Source organism: Micrasema longulum, unplaced genomic scaffold (assembly GCF_059751315.1).
Source record: "Micrasema longulum isolate JH-2025_06_02 unplaced genomic scaffold, ASM5975131v1 h1tg000281l, whole genome shotgun sequence".
NCBI classification, from domain to species: domain Eukaryota; kingdom Metazoa; phylum Arthropoda; class Insecta; order Trichoptera; family Brachycentridae; genus Micrasema; species Micrasema longulum.
Genome location: NW_028277485.1, coordinates 321,678 through 344,197, shown reverse-complemented (window position 1 = coordinate 344,197; position 22,520 = coordinate 321,678). Strand labels below are relative to the sequence as shown.

General features: G+C 33.8%; 1 long non-coding RNA gene across 2 annotated transcripts in view; it reads right to left on the bottom strand.

Moving 5' to 3' along the window:
* Window positions 1–1,929: 1,929 nt before the first annotated feature.
* LOC148282866 (uncharacterized) overlaps window positions 1,930–22,520 on the bottom strand; it is a 57,839-nt gene continuing 37,248 nt past the window's right edge. The window contains exons 1-2 of one of the 2 annotated variants that reach the window (XR_015822005.1): window positions 18,596–18,843; window positions 3,010–3,053 (exon numbers count right to left, since the gene is read on the bottom strand). This is a non-coding gene — a long non-coding RNA (uncharacterized LOC148282866). Of the gene's footprint in view, window positions 3,054–18,595; window positions 18,844–22,520 lie in introns of those variants that run through there. The other variant, XR_015822004.1, reaches the window with a different exon arrangement.

Below are 22,520 nucleotides of genomic sequence, written 5' to 3'. Positions count from 1 at the left end.
AGGGCGCTGTACAGTAAATAAATATCCCAGCACGTCTTGCAGCTCCAAAGCGCATGGACAGTATGAAATCTAGTCCCTATTTATTTTTTTACTGGTATTTTTCAAAACAAATTTATAAAAATAGAAGTTATATTACAAATCTTGCAGCTACTGAGCGCAAGGACGGTTGGAATTTTAAACCCCATTTACTAAATTTAGATACTTAATAGATGATAAAAATAACATATTGAAGCTAGATTACTAATCGTCTTGCAGCTACAAAGTGCATAGACGAACGAAATTCTAGCAACTTAAAATTATCAATAAATTTACAAAAATAAACATTGAGAATAATAGTAAATTTGTAAAGTGTTTATGCTAAAAAGTAAACAATAAAAAAAACTAAACAGATAAAGCACCGTTTCAACACTATGGATAACAAAACAGATGAAAATATCCTAAGGGTAGGTTTATTTATTTATGTTAAAGAAACAAACAGTCAACAATGATATAGTAATATAAAAAAATACAGTTTAAAGACAAACCAGCAAAGTTTCCATATAAGAATCATACATATTATTAAATTGTGTTACAACAAAAGTGTGTGTTTATGTGAATTTGTATGAGAGTAAGTGTAGATGTGTGTTTATGTGTATTAGTGTGGGAGTAAGTGTTCAGGTGTGTGTAAGTGTGAGCATCATTAAATAGTTAGTGGGATCGTATCGCAGCCAGAAATAATGAGTCTTAATTTATTTTTAAATAAATTAAGGGGCATGTAAAATATATCAATAGATTTAAAAAAGCATTATAGTTAGACATCAATCACTGATAAATACTAAAACAATGTTTTTTTAAACAGTTTACAACTTATTTTCGAAATTTAAGCTACGATTGGAAAGGGGGGAACTATACATTACGCCCAGCCGGTACGGTGGCTGAGCGTGAATGTTTGTGCTTCCTTCACGTCTCGACGGAGCAACCGATCGAGTTTATGTTTTGCATAGGCATAGCTGGAAAGATGAGAAGTAAAATATGCTACATACTTGTCATCCCGAAAAATAAATAAATAAACTAAAAATATAATGAAATATAGTAACAATGAGCAACATTACGTAAAATGTTATACATACACCACTACTACCATTACGCCATTTCCCCGTAGGGGTAGGCAGAAATAATAAACCACCACACACGTCTATCCTGAACATTTCTAGCTTCTTTCACATTCATACATCTTGTCATACATGCCCTTCGGTTCTGCTTGCTTTTGAGCTATGTACTTGTTTTACTATTATTTCGTTCCATTCCATTCTTTCTACATGACCAAACCGTCTCAGAGACCCTTTCTTAATCTTATCAATTATACCTGACTCAGATTTACACTCTCGCCTGATTTCATCATTCACCCAGTCATACATTGATTTCCCACACATTCGTCTAAGAGATCGCATTTCAACCACGTTCTTTCGGTTTTCATCCTTCCTTTGCCAGTTCCATGTTTCACGACCATTCATAAGTGTTGGGACTAAAACTCCGTTGTGCACTGCCAGTTTAGCTTTGATGGACATATTTTTATTAGCAATTACTGTGCTTAGTGCGCCGTTCATTTTGTTGCCCGCATGTACTCTCCTTTCAACATCTTTTTCTACTCTTCCATCTCTTGAAAACATGCTTCTCCTATACACAAATTCTACTGCTTGTTCAAGACATTCGTAGTTTACATTTATTATGCAGTCAGCAACCTTACTTCCCCTTTCAAATACCATCACTTTGATATTTCCCATTTGTAAAATATATATAAACTAGAGGATGCGTGGTCTAACTTTTCTTGATACAAACGTATCCCCTTATTTTTAGCCTGGATTATGGCACTAGAGCGATGTTTGTTTTTACACACTAGAATATTCACACTTGTCGTGTTTCTATCGTTTTTATTTATTTTGTAAAATGTTTTTTTTAGGAGCTCGGACCATCCAATAACACGGTACGGTATACAAATCTGTTATGGTAACTAGTTTAAAAAAAACTCTTTTGGGCTAGGGAAAACAGAAATGCGCGAGCTGTATTTTTCTATTTAAGCTAGGCATTATCAGTCCGACGTGCAATAGTCTTTTTCGCACAATATTAGGGGAGGCATCTGCAAGAGTGTCAGAAAAACGTATTTAAGTACCGATTCATCAAACTGCTCTTCGCCGCATATCTACAACTATGCGATATATCGATGTCTTGAAAACATCGATGTATCTGTACATCCCTAATACCTGGGCTAGTTGGTGAACTGCCAACTGCCTACCTAGAGCAGATGGTATCAATATATGAAATGTGCAGGAAAGGAAAAAAACGCGCCGAGCACTATTCAAAATCCGTTTGTTTCTGATAACTCTATTGGCAAAAGGCAACGCCGCCAAAAAAAATACTTGGCAACTTTTGCCGAAACTGTATGAAGCGCCAGTAACCCTGATTCAGTTGCACAAATCTATTAAAAAAATAATCTCAGCTCTGTGAGTGACTTTGAAAGTAATTGGTTCAGTTTTAAAACGAACAAAATAATTTCTAACAATGAATAGGATTTACTTGTAAACTCAATGTTATCTATTCTGGCGTTATAAGCAAAAATGCAGTTATTTGCAAAAGTCATATTTTTAAATATGACACTATTTAGTATTTAATTTAGTGCAATAAAATCAAAATACTCGTTATCAAAACCACAGTATGTCGATTATTTCCAAAGCATTAAACCTGTGTATGTCATACCTACACTGAGTTTTGGCTTATAAATCTCGAGATATTGTGTTATTGCTTTAAAAGCATTATATCATTTATAGTACTGGTTTTTTTTCCTGCTCATTGCTCTATATCAAATGGTTTGAAATTTCTTGTAGAAAATTGTCTCACATTCAACTTATTTTGTAATTTTTGTCAAAAAACTGCATTTTTTGCTTATCACGGCAGTATTGTAACCTAACATCATGTATTATGTATTAATTATATTTTTTGATTAAACAAATCGGAATTAATAATTACACTTACCCTTTTCGTATGATTTGTTTCTTTTACTGGGCATCTGGGCTCACCTGAATCAAAATAGAAAAAAAAACATTTTATTTTTTATTTATATAGTACAATTGAGGGAATTGGTAGCACAGATAGCAACCTCTAAAAAGTTTTTTTTTTTGTAATGATTTCATTCTGTAGTTTATAAACTTTATTTTTATAAAAATCATGAGTTGAGTTTCAAATGTAGTTTAAAATCATAATTATGATGGTTTGAAAATAGTGTTAAGCAAACATAGCAATATCCATCAGCCATTTTATTCGACCAATGACAGGCTTGAGATTTAAATTTTCAAAATGGCCGTGAATACAAATATTAAGAAAGTTTTTTGAATTCGTGTTTCTATTAAAGCCAATTTATTAGTATCATATAGTTTAAGTTCAGTAAAAATAACATTTCAAACATAAAGACTCTCGTTGGCATTAGTGTGGCAGTTTTTGTTATTTTTCTCGAAAACACCAAAACGGGAATTTGCTATCTTTGCTTCCCATGCCATCTTCATTTTTGTGAAAATCCACCTCAAGGGCGCTGTACAATAAACATCCCAATACATCTTGCAGCTACAAAGCGCATAGGCGGTTAGCATCCTAAATCCTCATTTCCAATTATTTAAATTTTTGGTACTTTCATACGAGCTAGCTTACGACACGTCTTGCAGCTACAGAGCGCACGGGCGTAGAGAAATCTAGCCCCCATTTTACAAAAAAAATACTAAGAAGAGTTTTTAATGAATTAATAATCGTTTACAAATAGAATCTAGATTACATGTCCTGCAGCTATAGAGCGCATTTATATCTTAGTATAATAGATCTCAATATTATAAAACCTGCTATTGCTTCTCTGTATAAGGACAGCACAGCATGTGTTAGGGTAAATGGATCATACACATCTTAGTTTGACATTCCTAAAGGAATCAAACAGGGATGCGTGATGTCACCATGGCTGTTCAACGTATATATCGATAACTTTATGAATGAGCTGAATGGTTTAAGAATGGTAGTAAAAATGGGTGGTTTTAACTGTCAATTGTCTTTTGTATGCTGATGATGCCGTGCTGCTTGCTAACAACAAAGAGGACCTGCAATTATTGGTAACAGAATTCTACGATGTATGCAAGGGAAGCGATTTGCTGATGAAAGTATGATTAAATGTAAATCAATGAGAATGGGGTTATACTGAAACAGGTAAAGGAGTTTGTATATCTGGTAAGTACGTTTACTAGGGGTGGAATGACTGAGAAAGATATTTAAAGAAGGGTGAGTGCCGGGAATAGAGTGAACGGTGCACTTAAATCAACCTTGGTGAATAAATGTTTGTCGCAAGAGGCAAAATTAACAGTTCACAATGGAGTCCTAGTGCCGACTCTGATGTATGGAAGCGAAGTATGGAAAACAGGGATAAAAGTAGGCTGAATGCTGTCGAAATGCGATCTCCCAGGCGACTGTGTGATAAAACTATTAACGATAGATGCACTAATGTCGAGATTTGTACGTCACGAATGGCTGAGATAAGCATTATCGACAAAATCAAGAAAGTAGCAGTGCGTGGGTTTTGGCATGTAGAGCGAATGGACAGGGAAATAATGGCTAAAAATATTTACGATGAGAATATAGGTGCACAAATAGAGGAAGACTTAGAAAGACATGGCATGACTAAATCCAACAAACACTCAAAAGTCGGAGTAAACAGCTCGCTTCCACGAGAAGATGTATGAATGTAGTGAGAGCGAGATCTATATGTAAAGACAGAGTGATATGGCGTTCTATCCTCTCTGCCTACCCTTACGGGAAAACGGCGTGTTTGTTTGTTTGCTTGTACTTTTGAATTTCGAGTGAACAATTTAATAAGATTTAAATAAATAGTTTTAAATATGTAAACATGATTTACTGTAATAAATTAATCTAAATTAAAATCTAAAAAATAAGTAATCTTAAACAAATTTTATACCTTTAATTCCAGAAATTAACGCTTATATTTTTTATAAAAAAATATTAATAAGTAAAAATGTGTGTCCGGGCGGATGAAGAATACAGTTTCGTTTGAAATAGCGCCAAAACTCAGGTAAAAATCCTGAAAAGGGAAATCATGTGGACACCAGTTCGCCTGGTAGTTTAGTTAGTGGTTGGCGCGTTCGCCTAACGTGCTTGAGGTACCGGGCTCAAGTCGACATAAAATATTGATTAAGTTCTTGTTCCCGGACTGGCACCAAATGCGTAAGGCGGAACATCTTACCTTCAACCAACGGATGATCGAGATACGCTGCATTTGGTGTATCAATGCAGTGCGAGGCAGATAACGAGGAACTTCAGCCCTACGGGAAATCGGAAAAAAAATGTTTTCTGTTTTGAGTTTCTTGAAAATGTACTTTGATTGACGTCACTGGTTCATATGAACCAACCAATGATGTGAGAGCTGTGAAGGATATCCGGTTGGCTTACCGTAATCGAACCAATAAGAAGAAATAACAGAGAACAACCTCTGACACGTCACACGCGGAGTTATTTCGGAAATACAAAACTTTAAAAAATCATAGCGCTGATAATACGATATGTAAAAAACAATTTAAATAATTGGCTTAGTTTAATAATCTATTAATAAATTCAAAAACATCCTCATTATGATAATATTTTTAAAAATAAGAGCCCGGCGAATATTTCTATCTAAGGTTCTACCTTTCTTAAAACACACCCTGTAAGAATAAAGTACAAATAGTTTACATTTTTTAGCACAAAAAATGCTTTAGACGAACATTTCTCACTTCTCAGAAGTCCTGATAATCACTCTTTCTGTTTCTTTGTATCGCTGCGCATGTCCAAAATTTTAAGTTAAGTATGTTTTTTTATTGGGACCAGTTTTAAATATCAGGGATTCACAATGTATACAAACCTACATTTTTATTTTTAAAATAAGCAGAATATTTTTAATATTTAAAGCGTTAACTTTGTAATAAAACATTTTACTTAATGTTATTAAATATTTGTTTATAACCACCCACCGACTTACATATGTCTACCGGTTTCAAGACGTTCCCGCCTCTTCGTCAGGACACCAATCAAATCAGCATGCAGGTTTTTTTTATTTATTTAAACCAATCGACAGGTTATGAGATAAACCTTTATGGATTGGTATATAAACAAATATTTAAAAAGTAAATTTAATTGAGATTTAAAAAGCATGATCAAAACATAAGCTACATACTATAAACAACATTATTTAAGAAATATACATATTCAAGGAAATAATTATTATATCAGACTAACAAGAGACAAGACATTCCAGCTTTGTCGTTAAGTTTCATATTTCAAAAAGTCTTTCAAACATAATGTTCCATTGAAAGCATAATCATCATTTTTCCTTTTCCCCATCTAATGGTGCATAGGGCACTGCATTGGTACACCAATCGCAGTGTATCTTGATATTTTTTTGTTACTCGTTGATGATCAGTCTTACGTTTCGGGTACCAGTTCAGGGACTTTGAAATATTCTAGTGTAAAAACGCCTTTTTTATTAAAGTAGGATTGCCAGGCTGAGGAAGGTGTTGACTGTATTTATAATCCATATTGGTCGGAGCGAGTCAGATAAATTTTTGTCCGATGTAGAAGGGCGTAAGCTGATTTTTTATTTTACTGGTAATCACATAAGACTTAGGATATAAAGATTTTGGTATTATTTATGTTTTCACTGTATATTTAGTATTTACTTTTAAATCTGAAAAAGCACACATAATAATAAAACTGTAATTACTTTTTGATATTATTATAAAATACATAATTTACTGCCTTAGAACGAGGAAGCTATCCCTAGTTAGGCAGTTTAGATGAACCAACAGCAAAAATAAATATGTATGTTTACTTTTACTACTTAATTAATTTGTTGTATAAACAATTACTTGTAAATTTCTGTAATAAATATGTAAAAAATTAAATTTAAAAAAATATTTAAAAAAATAAAAAAATCAAGTCAACCATGTCGGGAATCGAATCAGAGACCCCTTGCATGGTAGATAAACGGGCTGACTAATACATCACGAGATGGATACGCTCATTAAAACTATACAGGAGTAGTCAAAATTTTGGTAAAAAAAAAAATCACACAATATATAATTCAATATAAAAATTGTACACAATACATAAGTAACTTCTAAGTTAACATAACGTTATTTAATTTCATCGTATTTTCGAGGCTTATGGGCATTCCTAATTCCATTGGACATTTGATTTTTTTAAAACTGATTGAAATGACACTCGAACTCTTATCATAAATAATAACTTTGTTTTTAGACCACACACGAGCTAATTTTAAGTTTAAACACTAGTTTGGAATTTCTGTATCCAGGCGTATGAAGAATACAGTTTTGTGTGTAAAAGTGAACCAGAACCCTGGATGTGCGTTTTCGACTCGATGGCTGCACTCCAGTGTCGTGAAAAGGCGTAAAATGGTTGGCGCGTTCGCCTACCATTCTAGGGGTCCTGGGTCCGATTCCTGGCAGGGTGGACATGAAATATTTATTTTAAATGTTTTTTTTGTGTTATGTTTTTGTAATTCTTGTATCATGTTTTTGTAAATGTGTATTTTTGTGGATATCTTTTATTGGTTTCATTTTATGTTTTTTCATTTGTACATGAACATATATTTTCTGTACTGTGGATATCCCAAATGAATATTTAAAATTATTTTTAAATGCCATATTTAATTGCTCCAGGACTGGCACCTGAATCACAGGGCTGATCATCTTACCTTTATTTAACAGATGATCGAAACACAGTGCATTTTCATTTATAAATGCAATGCTCTATGCACCACTAGGCGCGAAAAGGGTGGTGATGAGTTTTGGATACGAAAATATAAGCCTTTGATTTCATCTGATAATGAATACTGCGTATCCGCATTTGAAATGAACTCGTGTGTGGTCTATAAAATAAAATGATTTATTTCATATTCATTACGTCCACAAAGTTAACGCCGAAAAAATAAACTCTTATTCTAAGTACGTAATATGTTTATATATTTTTTAAAGATGATGCCTTTTAAATGGGAGTTTGATATTGATTTTAAAACCAGTTTACTCTAGCTGAACCTAAAATCTTACGTAACATTATGTACCAAAATAATTTTACTCTCAAGACCGCGTTTTCTAATCCCGTGTCATTTTCGCGAGCGTTATATTATATGTCTTTTATCTTATTACTCATTGAGTTATACATTTTATAATATTTCCAATTTAACATATAAAGCAATGAAAACATAATGCACTATTTAGTGATATTTAAGTTGTAATTATATATAAATCAATATGGCAAAAACCCATGTACTAGGCTTTCAGTTTGAAAAATTAGGGTAATTTATTAATTATATTTTGTTTTATTGGATTGTTATTTTATTGCATCACATGTTATTTTAATTCAATTAATTTTACTCTGTATTTTTTATTGTTAATTAGCGTACCCGACAGACGTTGTCCTGCCCGAACGTTGGCTTGCCTGCTATAATCTGGTTGAACATACGATTTTTCGTAAATAAGGACACACGTTATTTATTTTAGTCGTTTTGAGCTATTTATGTATTCGTAATAAGGGTTAGTTTTTCGTTTTATCTCCTCATGTGAATGGTTAAGAGTCCTTGTCGTGCTCAAATCAAAATTGTGCAAAAATCACTACTCTAGTGCCATAATCTATGTATGAAACGCCAGATCGCGTTTTACCCCGAGCATTCTAAAATTATGACACTCAAATCATGCTCAACGCGAATTTAGTCATTCTTTAACCGTCAGCCGGGTTTTGACGTGACCTTGACATTTAATTTGAAACCAAAAGAAAAGAAATAACTAAAATAGACCGAATCCTTTCTTGGGGTAGTTAACTTTTTTTGTCCTATACAGTAAAACAGAATAATTGTGGTATTGGCATCATTTTCATGAGTATATTTTTTCTTTGCATAGGAAGGATAAACATTTTTTTAATTAAAAATCCAGCGTATTTTAGAAATTATACTTTCCAAATCCGATGTGAAAACGTCCATTTGATGATTATAAAAAATACTTCATCGTGAAATTTTTTAACAATTTTTGTTGAATTTTTAAAGTATCCTTTTAAATTATAGAAAGTAAGATATAAACTAGAGAGACATATCAAGTCTTGTGTCCTATGTATACTGGTGTTACATCCTAGCCTCGCCATACAAGAGTTAGTAAAAACATTTTTAAGAAGCCAAAAACATTTTCAATCATTTCAGTCGAAGAGTTATATAGCTAGAAAAAAAAATGACAGACTCTATTTATAACTAGCTAGTCCAGAACCAAATATATCCGCCTTGTCCTTATCATTACTCATTACTCATTACTCGCGTCATACTCACCACTCATTAGTAAATAGGCCAGTACATAAATGGTTCGAGAACTCGCAAAATAAAAAGGAGATTTATGGTGGGTATGCTGACCATTACCTATATCGATACACACTGACTATAGTAAATCTGGACGGTCAATAAATGAGTTAATTACTTCACTGAGTGACGGAGGGGTGAAAATTAAACTACCCAAGTATCTAAGTGTCTTAGTCCTATAAATAAGTTCGTACCTAGACCATTCCTTTGTCAAAAATGTTCTCCGTTTGTGATGAAATATCTGTCAATTACAGCGGTCGACTAGAACTAGATACGACACGTATTTTACCTAATAGCCAGTGTGTTCTACTTTCTACTCCGAGAAATAATTTGCTAGAGAAGCCCTTTAGCTCTATTGCGTACGACAAAGGCGTTCCAAATTTATTTTTTGGAAAAATCGTATTACCCCCCCAGGGGCACCCATCCTGGTTTTCTTCTTTCGTTAGAGATGCAGTCAGCAGTAGACGTCCAGGGCGTTGAGAACCTGATGTCTTGTAAAGTAGGCAAGCGTGGTTAGGCTCTCAGGAGGCATCAGCAGTACATGGTCAAGCCTCCGCTTAATCCCAATAGTCTCCGTAGTTTGTTGCGTTCATTCTCTTATTACTTCATTCCTAACAAAGTCAATCATTTACAAAACAATGGAATATAAAATGAACGAGAGTGATTTATAAGTTGTTCCATCCGCGTGGTGTAGTGGTTAGCGCATTAGGCTATCGTGCGCGAAGTCATCGGAACGATTGCCTACTGATTTCACACGCAATATTAACTTCCAACTATGTTTACCGTTTGCCACGCGCGCCGGACACCTGACGCATGGACTGTTGTAACCTCGGAGCAATATAGTAATACGCCACCCGCTTGAGCGAATTTTTACTCTGAGATTATGACCGATCATTTATTTTACCAGAGATGTCTGTAAGGAATGCGTATGTTAGGCATTGACTTGTCGCTAAAGGTTTCTAGCTTTTTCCATCCCTTTTACTAACAAACATCAACGTTCGCATCTCAAATCTAGTGTACCGCTTTTTCGCCGTCCATTCGCTCTACACGTTCAAACAAACGCAGAACTTATTTCTTGATTTTCTCGATAATGCTTGCTAAACTTTACTAATGAGACCGACTAATTTCCACACGATTTCCGATTGCAGAATTAATTTATTATTAAAAAATGTAAAATTAAAAACACGTCAGGGTAAGAAATATTATATGGTCAAGCCATGTTATGTCTCGTCCGGTTAGTGTGGTCATCATGTGCTTTTTCAGGTTAATTTTAAATTCGCTTCCAATGTAATTTTTCAAGTAGTAAAGGGGAGGTCGTTGTAGTGTTTATCTAAAAGCCACGTAATATTGAAAAGTTTAAGAGCCAAAACCCTGATTTATATGGGAGAGATTTATCTGCCTGAATCATTTCGCTACACACTAGGCAACGCTTGAATAAAAATATTTTTCAAATTTAATACTACTTGGACCCGGTTGGTTATGTTGGACTTTCGTATTCCCTTCATTAAAATGGTCGCTACCTTTGTTATACCTAATTAGTAATATTGATAACTCCGTAGTTGATGAAATTCAGTCCCTACATATATTTGGACTAACTCAAAATGTGTTGTGTGTACTTTTGGGTTTGCATTTTGGATCAATCAATTTTTTCAAATAATTTCCAAAAACTAGTTTTATCAGAAGAAGAGTAGGTTAATAATTCTATACGGGCTGCATTGTGCCAACGTTTGGACATCCTACATCTGTTATTATCCCTATGATCCATTATAAACTACGAAGACTTGGAATGGACTATTGCCCACATTTGTCTCTATGCCCTGAGTTATTGCATTTTGATGCATGATAGAGCATCATGTCATAAATTCAGGTCCATCATTAAATATACATATTTACTTTACAAAAAATTATGTTTCAGATTGGCCTGAGAATTCTCCAGATTTGAATCCTCAAAACAATTTTAGGGAGCTCTTCAAATAAGAAACGTCTAAAAGTGTAATAATAGGGAAATACCGATAAAAATATGTGAATTGGACCTAGAAAAATCAATTGTATTTTAAAATCAATGTGAATATAATGGAGAAATGTTTTCATGCGTGATTTTAAAATAAAATTGTAAAAAAAAATGTCTTCACAAAAACGCAACATGTTTGGCCTTGTCATTTGTGACGTCGAGATTTGTGACGATGTTCTATATAAATTAAAACGGTCACAAAGTCCAAAATTTAACCGAATCGTGACGTATTAGGGGCGTGGCCTATGCAATGAACCTTTTTTGCAGGAATTGAAAATTATATAATTAAAATATTTTTTGTGCTACTAATAAGTACCAACAAAAAAAATTTTGTTCGACAGTATTTTATAGACTTTTATTAATTTAAAATTGTAAAAAAGAAAGTGATACTTCCTTATCAATACTCAACAACAATTAATTATGATTTTTCTGGAACCACGGCGAAGTGATGCAAAATACAGTAAACAACATTTTTAGCATGCCGCGACGAATTCCAGCCGTAAATGCAGCAAAAGGTCACCGCACAAAATAATTCAAAAATTAATTATTTAAATTTATGTTATATTTCGTTAAATTTTTGAAGGTCTATTTGTTTCATTTGTCCAAGATCCAAATAAAAAACCACGGAATAACATATTAAGAAAACACCACAAAAATCAATTATATGGCAATCTACTGTGCAGTACTTAACCAATAATAAGTAGTATACGTATTATAATGAATAACTAAATAAAATAAATCTCAAATCGAAATTAAAATAAAATAAAAAAAATCGGAAGCTTAACATTTTTAATGGGCTCTAGTTAAAAAAGCCAAGGAAAAAAAATGTTTGGTTTTTCCTTTTAAACTTTTGTACCTACTTAAAATATTGCCTGTAAAATTGGTTGGGCTTATTTAATAAGATAACAACACGCAATTATCCGCTTCTGTGCATTTACTGACTCAAATTCATTAGAAATTTTTAAATTAAATAATTTTACTAGCATGACACAGCGAATGTTCAAATATGAAGCCGCATTCATAAAATAAAGTTAAAACACAAATGCATACCTGTAAAATTAAAGTTTAAAGGATAAACCACGGAAGTCACATTTAACGAAATATTCAGGAAACAAGATTTTGTGATTGTGCGATTTCCAAAACAACATAACTTTTGAACTAAATGAGACAATTTAAATATATAAAGAACATTCGAAATGAAATAATATTTTTTTAAAATAATAGTACACTTTAAAATAGCGTATCTGGGACTATAGATTTTTAAATTTATTATTATTTTTTTTTTACCTTAAATAATAAAATAAAAATATAAACCTTTGCGGATTACATACATTTAACAAAAAAATGCTTTTTTAAATTCATATTCTACTGTAAATTATCATATTTTTAACATATTTTGTAAAGGTTGTCTCGAGTCTTTTATTTAGTTTTGTCTGATGTTTTTTCCACTAAAACAAAGCGGACATCAGATTTGTATTTCAACATAAAAATGCATCTTTATGACGAAACTGGACTTCGGTGTTTTATTCACGAATAAAACAGCTTATTGCGATAATTTCTGCATTTTTAACTTTAAAATGGCAAAAAGTGGACTCCTGTGTTTTATCCTCTAAGGTACAGATATTTGAAAAGTATTTTCAAATTGATAGCTAGATAAAAATCCTGAAAAAGAAAATTAAGTGGGGAGAAGTCCGTTTCGTAGTAAAGTGGTTATCGTGTTCGCTTATCGCGCTTGCGATCCCGGGTATGATTCCTGGCTAGGTCGACATGTATTATCATTAACGGTAGTTTTACACTGCAGTGTTTCACTATCTTCGGACTGGCACCTGGCATCGTAAGACTGATCACTTTATCTTCCTATAAAATATGATCGAGATACACTTCATTTGCTGTGCTAATACAGATCCCTATGCACCACCAGGTGCATAGGGAAAGTTGATATTGGACCATATTGTGGGTATATACGGTGTGTTCGAATGTTTGAAAAGCCTATGTTAGTGTGTTGGTGCCTGTCCGTGAACCAAGTAAACGTACAATTTTTGCCACATATTAGTATGGAGTATATTAATGATTTGAACCGGCTTGATATTTTTAAGGACATAAAAAGATTGGAAATGAGATTTTTAAAATACATCTAAGTATAGTAAGGTAGGTCCCTAAATGAGAATAAATAATTTTGTTTTGACGTAATTTTTTTAATGGCTCATCTTACTTTTCCTTGGCATTCAAGTACCAGGTCCTGTAAAATAAATTGGCGCGTGTTTAACTGAAAACTGCAGGTTAAAGGACCAAATTATTGCAACGTAAATGACAGTTGAATGTTAACAGTCATTGAACAAACTGGCCTTAGAAGTGCATCATCACCGCGTGCACTTTGTGGCCAAGTCCTATTCTGGCGTAGCGTTACTAGCGAAACGGTAAAATGCACCGAGCTCGAGAAATGTAATGGGCTCAGAGCCTCGTCTCGTTAGGAGCAGTGGCGGCTCCAAGTACCCTCTGTCAATACAAGCGAGCTGGCGCTCGAAAATTATTATTAAATAATGGATATCGATTCATTATTTTTAATAAATGCTTTATTCAAGAAGATTACAAGATGTCCAATGTGGAGAATGGCGAGTTGTGATTTATTTTATAGGTAATCTACAAAAAATGTTCATTAATTTGTAACCACATATGAGTACATAATATATTACTATTTTTTCTGTGGTTCTGTGAAAATCAACTCAAACCACAACCATTATTAACCACGCAATATACTTAGCTTTATTCTACACTATTTTAATACAATACTAGTACAAAAGTTTATTAAAAATCACGCAATGACATTCAGTAGATATTTCCATCATGATTGATATGCCAACATTAAGAATGGGCCGATTCCTTTTCAATAAATAATGCCCAAAAACGGCCACTTCAAACGCCACATGTCCTATGTGTGACATAATAATATGTCAACGGTATATTATCAAAGAAAAACAGTCATCCGAAAATAATGTTCGAAAAAATAGTTTCCAAATAGAGAATCGTCAAATAATATTTGTAATCTGCAAGCAATTGTTTTAATATTTTTTTAGTAATAAAAAACTTGACTAGGTTAAATATGTAAAATATGGTTTACTTTTTTGTATGGAAGAATAAGCTAAGATGGCGCACTTTTATGTTTTTTTTTTGTATGAAGATATCAACGGCGGTTTTGATTTATAATAAACAACATTTACTTTATTTATTTTCCCATAAACATAATCACTATAAAACATTATTATCGAAAGTCAAATATGATGGTAAGCTGTGTATAATCGCTTATTTGGACGATTCACCCCTGGGAGAAAGACGGCACTAGACGAATCAATCTATGATGAGAGATAGTAAAAACTTTTGATATGCGGTAGGTAAGAATTTTGACGAATTGGTATTTGGATATTGTCTTTCTCTCACTCTCGCTAATGCTTCCCCGATGTAGTGCGAAAAAGACAACTGATCGTCGCGTCAGATTGATTTTTTATAAATAAAATCGACAAAATCAACAAAATCGACGTTTCGTTGTCCCATTTCTCGCCCCTCAAAACATAACAATTTTTTTTACGTTTTATTTTTTAAAAGAGTATAATCAAAAAATTCTGTGTCGGTACTTCTAATTTTTTTCAAAATTATTAATTATGTTTGTATATCGTACGTCCAAAGAAGGGAGATAAAACTGGGTCCTTTTTTGTGTTTTTGGATGGACCTTGCTCCTAAAAACAAAAAAGCAAAACAATAGAGATACGCCAACAGTAAATATGTATAGTGTGTAAAAAAAATATCAATGTTCTAGTGGAAAAATACAGGAATATGTTTGTATAAAGAAAGGTGAGGTGGCGTTTTCTCTTAAAGCATAGCAGGGAGAGGGGAATCACAGGGAAGCACTAGGAAACTGTATCGGATCATTACAAACACAGAGCATAGAAAGCCACACCACTTAGTCTTTACATACTGACATCGCTTTCGTTATATTCGTACATCTTCTCGTGCACGCACACCAATAACAACTTAACACGTCCATTTTCAAGTGTTTCTTGGATTTATTCATGAAACGTCTCTTTTGTGCTTCATCATTTTCTGTATGCATTAGCATTCGCGCCGTTCTTTCGCTATCCATTTGTTCTACAAGTCCAAACCATCACACTTCATTTATAACGTTTTAAGATATAACATTTCGACAGCATTATTAAATTACACAATTTTCTTCCTATATTTTCAGATTATTTTAATAAAACCACTTCAAATAATGCTGATAATTAATACATAATATTTCATTTCAATGCTTATCTCCAACTATCACTTTAAGACAGGTTGCGCTCCGAAAAGTGAAGTAAGATAAAATGTATATAAAATACTTTTTAAAATATACAGATTTACGTACGAATGGGCTAAATGAGTTATTTTATCTCACATTTTTTATGCAAATATTTTGAAAGGAAAAAAAACAAATTTTCGTACCTACAAATTTTGTTTTTGGAGCCATTTTCAAGCCGTCTTAAATATATGTGCTAGAAATGGGAATCACGAATCAAGTATGACTGAGCGGAGTTTGAACCTCGGACTTATAATTCGTAAATCCGTGACACTATCACAGGACTACAACTTAGGTTTTAAATTATAATAATAATTCGGTAGTGTGATGGCAAAAGGGTGTATACCTGTCACTATTTCCAAAAAATGCATTTTTACATAAAACATGCTAAAATCTGATGATTTTTATATGTCCAAACGATATATCTTATATAGCTTCTTTTAAAAAAACTGTATTGAAATTAGGCAGACAAAACTAAGCCACGTATGTTATTTTTATATTTTATGTCACAGAAGGGATTATTTATTTAATTACTTATTTTACAGAAACAGTCAACAATGATTAAATAACATAATAAGATAAAGTTTAAAGATAGACCAGCGAAGTTTCTCAATTAAAATCAAACATAAAATTGTGGTACCACAAAAGGGTGTGTTTGTGTATTTGTATGCGAGTAAGTGTAGAATTGTGAGAGTATGTATTTATGTGGGAGTAAGTGTTCAGGTGTGTGTAAGCGTGAGCATCATTAAATAGCAAGTGGAAGCGTATCGCGGGCAGAAAGAATGAGTCAGAAACAATGAGTATTTTCTTGACCTGTACTGTAATAGTACTCGTAACATTATTATGCTATTCGTTATTGGAATGCCCTACATTACTCTTTTACTAACTTGGCAGTTTTACAAAAATGACAGTGAGTGAATAATTTTTGTCAGTTTTTAAAAGTATTGTGATGTCACGTTACACTTAAGAAAAAATATATGATACACGGTACAATAAAACTTAACAGTTTTTAAAGAGTGGTGGAATCAAAGTTACTCTACTATGGATTCAGAAAAAAATATACTACCTTGCAGTTACCTTAAACAGTAGAAATAGACCTTATCACTTAGACCTAAACTCTCATGACAGGAACTATGGGGACCATACAAACTGTCATTCTCAATGTGTTACTCTAAGCAAAAAATCTAAGATAAACTACGAGGGAATAATAATCGATCAAAATATTTCACGGAAAGAACAAATAGATTCAATGTGCAAAAGACTAAGAAAATTATTCTAGGTATTTTTAAAGCTTTGGGGTATCTTATCGACGGATCAGGTGAAGACAGTTTATTATGCTCTAGTACAGCCAATTATTCAATATGCAATAGTTGGATGGGGAGGGGCTTTCAACGCTCATCTTAGACCCCTTAATGTTTTACATAAAAATAATATTAAAATAATACTTTGTAAATCATCCTTCATCTCAACTACCGAACTTTTCGGGGAGCTGAATGTTTTAAGAGTAGAGGATATTTACGAAAAGTGTTGTATGCTCTAGGTGCATAAGGAGAGCCTCCCATAGGACTATATTACGGGAAGATTAAGAACAGGATGCCTCGCTCTACAGGAAATAAAAACTACTACGGCCAAACATCACTGTACGTGTGTAGGAAGGAAGCTTTTCAATAATTTACCATAAGATCTACAGGTAGAAATAACTTATGAAAAATGTAAGAAAAAAATAAAGAAATGCTTTCTTACAGAGTTAACATATACCTATATACTGTATTTTTAAAAGAAAATGTGTGTTAGTACATATTTATTTTATTTGTTCTATTACAATTTATGTATTACCTTTTTACATTCAAGATAATGTTCCCTCGCTAGGGTGTCTCGTGCCGAGAGAGACATTTTATATGGTTTTGAAACATGTCTTATCAAATACATAATATGTAACTTATGTATTGTATAAGCAGGTATATAAATATGCATATTATGTACATAATATATATGTGTGTATAAATGCCTGTGAATGTTAATTAATTTTGTGTTTTTTTTTAAGTGATATATTTTTTCAATTTTCAATTGTTTATTTATTTGTTATGCACTTTTGTTTCTATTTGATATTATTTTGTATACTTGCCAAACACAAGTTCCTGACTCTTTTTTTTTAGTTTAAGTTTAACCTGAAGGTGTTCTCTTTTTAATTTCTTTATGTATTGTTCTCATGAAAAATAAAAGTTTACTAAAAAAAAAAGAAAACAATTAATTTTTTTGTATTCCGAAATATTTTTTACACAAAAAACCTAACCAGCATTGTTCTTTTTTAAGTATACTATTTTAACGAGGTTTTTATTTACGCGATACTGTTCGGAACGCATCCCCCGTGTAAATAAATGTTTATCGCAGGAGGCAAAATTAGCAGTTCACAATGGAGTCCTGGTGCCGACCAAATTGGAAAAACGAGAATGAAAGTAGGCTAAATGCTGTAAAAATGCGATATTTCAGGCGAATGTGTGGCAAAACTATGTGCGATACAAATGTCGAGATCCGTGCATTACACAAGACTGAGATAAGCATTACCAACAAAATCAAGAAAGGAATTCTGCGTTGGTTTGGACATGTGGAGCGAATGGACAGCGAATGAACGGCTAAAAAAATTTACGTTGCGAATGTTGATATATGCAAAAAACGAGAAAAACATAGCATGACTAAATCCAACAAAATTTGAACGTGGACGTGTCGAATGTGTGAATAATCCGCGCGCGCATGAGAACAGAAGATTCATGAATGTAAAGAAAGCGAGATCTGTATGCAAAGTCAGTGTTCAAAGTGTCAAAGTATCCTCCGTGCCTACCCGTGCGGGGATACAGCGTGATGGTTTGTTTGTTTGTGAGAATGTCGCAAGTCGGTATGGTGTCAGAATAGGGCCGGAGCGGTGCTGCGCGGCGCGGTCAACGGCCGGGCCGCATTCCTGCCATCATCAATGGGCCGTCGGGCGCGGGCCGCCGCTCGGAGTCACTCGCTCCTCGCGTCTCGCTTCTCGCTTACACGATACTAGTAAACAAGCGCCCCGCTCCCCCGGCCGGCGAATACTAGCGGTCCCAGCGCCACTCCCCTATCGTAAACAACTTAAACCGTCGACTACACAGTACACGCCACACGCTACACGCTACACGCCACGGCACCCAGTTGACTGGTATAATATAACTGGCATTTTGTACGTGTGCGTGATTATTATTGTGTGAGTGCGAGTATTGAGTACATGAAAACGCCGTACCTGACATTGAAAAAAAAACAAGTCAAATTAACCAACAATTTTTTGAGCATGTGAGAAAGAAATTTATCTTAACAGCTCCTTAAGGAGTGAAATACAGCTTTGTCTACAAATATTAGTAAAACTCAAAATATTGTTAATTGAACTAACTGGTGCCGTGCTTCTTGCTAGCGGCAAAAGAAGACCTGTAATTCTTGGTAACAAAAGTCTACGATGTATGTAAGAAAAGCGATTTGCTTATGAATGTTGATAAATCAAAAGTGATGGTTTTTGAAAGGGATGAAAATATAACTACATGTGAGATCAGTGTAAACGAAGATATTCTGAATCAGGTAGAAGAGTTTGTGTACCTGGGAAGTATGTTTGCTGGGGACGGAAAGGCCGAGAAAGATATTGAAAGGAGGGTGAGTGCCGGGAACAGGGTAAACGGTGCACTGAAATCTACTTTGGCAAACAAATGTTTATCGCAGGAGGCTAAACAATCAGTTCATAATGGAGTTCTAGTGCCAACTCTAATGTATGAGAGCGAAGTATGGAATTGGAAAAATGATGATGAAAGTAGGTTGAATACTATCGAAATGCGATACCTCAGGCGAATGTGTAGTAAAACGATGTATGATAGGTGCACTAATGTCGAGATCCGTGAAGTGTGTAAGGCTGAGACATGCATTATCGACAGAATCGAGAAAGGGGTGCTGCGTTGGTTTGGACATGTAGAGCGAATGGACAGCGAAAGAACGGCTAAAAGGATCTGCGATGCAAATGTTGATGAATGCAGAAAACAAGGAAGACCGAGAAAGACATGGCACGATCAAGTCCAGCAAATACTTGAAAATGGACATGTCAAAAGTAGGAATAATCGGCGTGCGTGCATGAGAAGATGTATGAATGTAGAGGAAGCGAGGCCTGTATGCCAAGATAGAGTGTTATGGCATTCTATCCTCTCTGCCTACCCCTACGGGGAAACGGCGTGATGATTTGTTTGTTTGTAAAAAAAAAAACATAATAATTTCAGTGTTTTCAGGCGTTGCCTATTAGATCATAAGACCTGTAACTAGCTAGACTTCCATAGGATTATAATGCCCTGCTAAGGCCAAAAGTCGTATCTGCTGAACTGAAAATTTACATTAGACTACTGTTTTTTTACGCTTTGCCAATCTGATTATTCAATTTTGTAATTATCTTTAGACATCTCTAAAAAAATATGTCTAAAAAAATATACCTCAGAACTAGTATTTACTTTACCTTGCCTTAATAGACAGTGCCCAATATATTTGCTTATACTTTAACTTTACTAAAATTTTGCCTATTTGTATATTTTTTACCTTCTTTACTGTTATGCAAACAGATCATAATAATACTGTGCTTTACAATAAACGCCGACTTATTCGGCACTAAGCTGATTAAAAATTTTTTTTTTTTTTGCAAGAGAGTATTTCATATTTGAGAAGCAGAAATGACTTGTTAGTTTAGTAAACATGTAAGGCTATCGAAAATTTCTGACAAAAAAACGCAAAACGATTTTTTTCCGTTATGACTTTTAGGGTTAGCAGGGCAGTATAGAGGAAACACACTTCCATTTGATGTAAAAAAACAGCACAAAAATATTTTTTCAAACAATACCCAGAGACATTGAGGGCTCCTTTATCAAAATGTAATTTATACTTTTTATTTTGTTTAAGCCGTCGCTTTATTTTACTTAAGTGAATACACAATATATTTTTTTTTTGCTACGTATTCTCTTTTTCTTTTAAGTGTCGTGTACTTACACAGTGAATATTGTATTTAGTTATTACGTACTCCACAGTATGTAATATACCTAGAGCTCAGATGCATTTAGCACTTAGCTATCTGGCAAAACCTCCAGGGACCAATATTAACATCTCACGCAATACAGAAATCATGTATTTTTATTTAAAGGGGTCGTTAATGGTATGCACCCGAAAACCATATGCTTCAAATCCGTAAGAAATAGAATTTCAAGTGAATCTCAGGATATCACGAAGGAAGAATAAATGTACCTTTTTTTTGTATTAGCTTGCCGTTTTTTGTATTATTTATTAATTTATCGAATTTCGATTCTCAAACAGAATGTCGTTTTTTATGTGCATTATGTATTAACAATGCAGACTGCAAATTTAATAGTTTTTTATGCCGGATGCAGTATTTTGATTCGGGACCGCATCAATCCGTCAGCGTCAGTTTCGTAAACCCATGCCATCCTTCTATGGCAAAAAGCGCTAAGTCACCTGCGCTTAATCCGGGTGACAATATTATATTGAAATAGGCAGTGAATTTCATATTTTAGACTTATACCGTTTGTTTGAAAAGTGCAAGGTTCGCACATTATTATTGATCGTCATCACAGTATTGTAGTTGTATGGGTTGCCTGTTTTTTTTATTTCGTTTTCATGTTGCCTGATCATTTGGTTGCCCACTCCTGTGCAATCTCTCAAATCTGATCCACATAAATTCCTAACGAATTTTAAGCAGTAGACGTCCAGGAAGTCGAGATACCAAATAAAGTAATGACCAGCAGACACCAGGTTTTCAGCCGAATCCGAATTTCTGCTTTTGTTCTAGTTTCGGTCGAAACCGAAACTTATATAAACAAGTTAAAAGTCACTCCAAAACGCCCGAAATTAGGTGTTTTTATTGTTAAACCTTACGTGATCATTAAAATAAGTGTTCAATAAAATACACAATTAAATTAAAGCATAAATTTAATAAGTAAATTTGTTAATTTTTATGGTTCGTCGATATGTTACACATATATCTAACAGTTCTTCAATGCACGCTTTATAAACGTTAACTTATTGACTATAAAGGAATTGCAAAAATACCAATGATCTTAGCACTACTAACTATAGTCGACAAATCACGCGTCACGCGGCCGAGTCATGCGCCACAAGATCCCGAATACACATCCCGGCTGCAGGTTTCGGCTGAGCCGAAGTTCAGAGAAACTTTTGACGGAAACCGAAACCACGGCCGAAACACGTTTAACTGGCCGAAACCAAAACCGAAACTTCGGTCGGTCACTAAAATAAAGTAGGCAAGCGGGGTTAAGGCTGAGGGAGACATCCGCAGTATAAGTTCACCCAACCGTATCGCCTCCGCTTGATAAGATATCACCGGAAGTTGCTGCGTCCATTATTGTATTATAATAATAATAATTTAAACAACAGATCTTTACTAACCGTAATAAACAATTGTTATAAATACAAAATGATATAATAATAAAAATTAAATTTAAATAAATTAATAAAAAGTTTATGAAAAATAAATAATAAAAATTACTTATGGTCTGGCTGGATTTCCTCCCTAGGGAGTTGTTCGTATTTAAATTTATTTCAACATTCTGCCCATGTTTGAACATCCACATTTCCCCAACTCTTCCATCTGTTGACTTTTGTGAAGTAAAAGAGCTGAAACCTTTATCACGTGGGTGAGATTCATCTGGCTGAACCAAATCACCTACTAGGCAACGCCTGGAAACAATTTC